Below are 636 nucleotides of genomic sequence, written 5' to 3'. Positions count from 1 at the left end.
TTCCCTGGCAGCGCCCCCCACCCAGTCCCCGCGGGAGGACGCCCCCTGCCTGCCTGCCTTCTTTCTTCCCTCCCTCCCTCTCAGGCGCTGGCTGGCCGTGGTCCCCCCCCCCTCCCTCGGCCCGGCCCGGCCGCATCTCCTGCAAGTCGGCCTGAGTCTCCCGGAGAGGAGCGGCCTCTACACAGGGGACAGGTGGGGGTCGAGGCAGGAGACGCCGCCGCCGCCGCCGAGGGCGTCAAAGAGCCCCGCACAGAAACGCGGGTGAGAAAGGAGGCCGGGGCCGGGAGGCCGGAGAAGCCGGGCTGCGCGGCCTCTGGTTCCCCCGAGGCCAGGGGCTGTTTCCCTGCCGGTCTTCTTCAGCCGCAGCAGGAGGGACGGGAAGAAGAAGGTCAGTGCGGCCGACCCTCCTCCTCCTTGAAGCGTCCTTCCTTAGTGGAGCCCCAAGAGGAACCGTCGGCGCAGCCTCGTCGGGGAGCTCTGGGTTGCCTTCCCCGCAGCTGGGACCTCTTCTCCTCCTCGGGCCCGATCGGCCCGGATGTTTCGGCGAGACAGCAACCTTGTTCTAAGATCCGCTAAGGCAGGGAATGGAGACTCGGGGGGAGCTGGCCGATATCAGGAACAAAGATGAGCCTGGAA

At 68.7% G+C, this 636-nt stretch overlaps 1 protein-coding gene across 1 annotated transcript in view; it reads right to left on the bottom strand.

Annotated features, from left to right (window-relative positions):
• The window catches only part of LAMP5 (lysosomal associated membrane protein family member 5), a 26,853-nt gene that overhangs the window by 25,833 nt on the left and 384 nt on the right, over positions 1 to 636 (bottom strand). The gene's annotated exons all lie outside the window — the stretch shown is intronic.

This window comes from Gekko japonicus, unplaced genomic scaffold, assembly GCF_001447785.1.
Source record: "Gekko japonicus isolate JY-2015 unplaced genomic scaffold, Gekko_japonicus_V1.1 scaffold1258, whole genome shotgun sequence".
Lineage (NCBI taxonomy): Eukaryota > Metazoa > Chordata > Lepidosauria > Squamata > Gekkonidae > Gekko > Gekko japonicus.
Note: the sequence above shows the minus strand (reverse complement) of the source record. Positions and strands in the feature narration are given on the sequence as shown.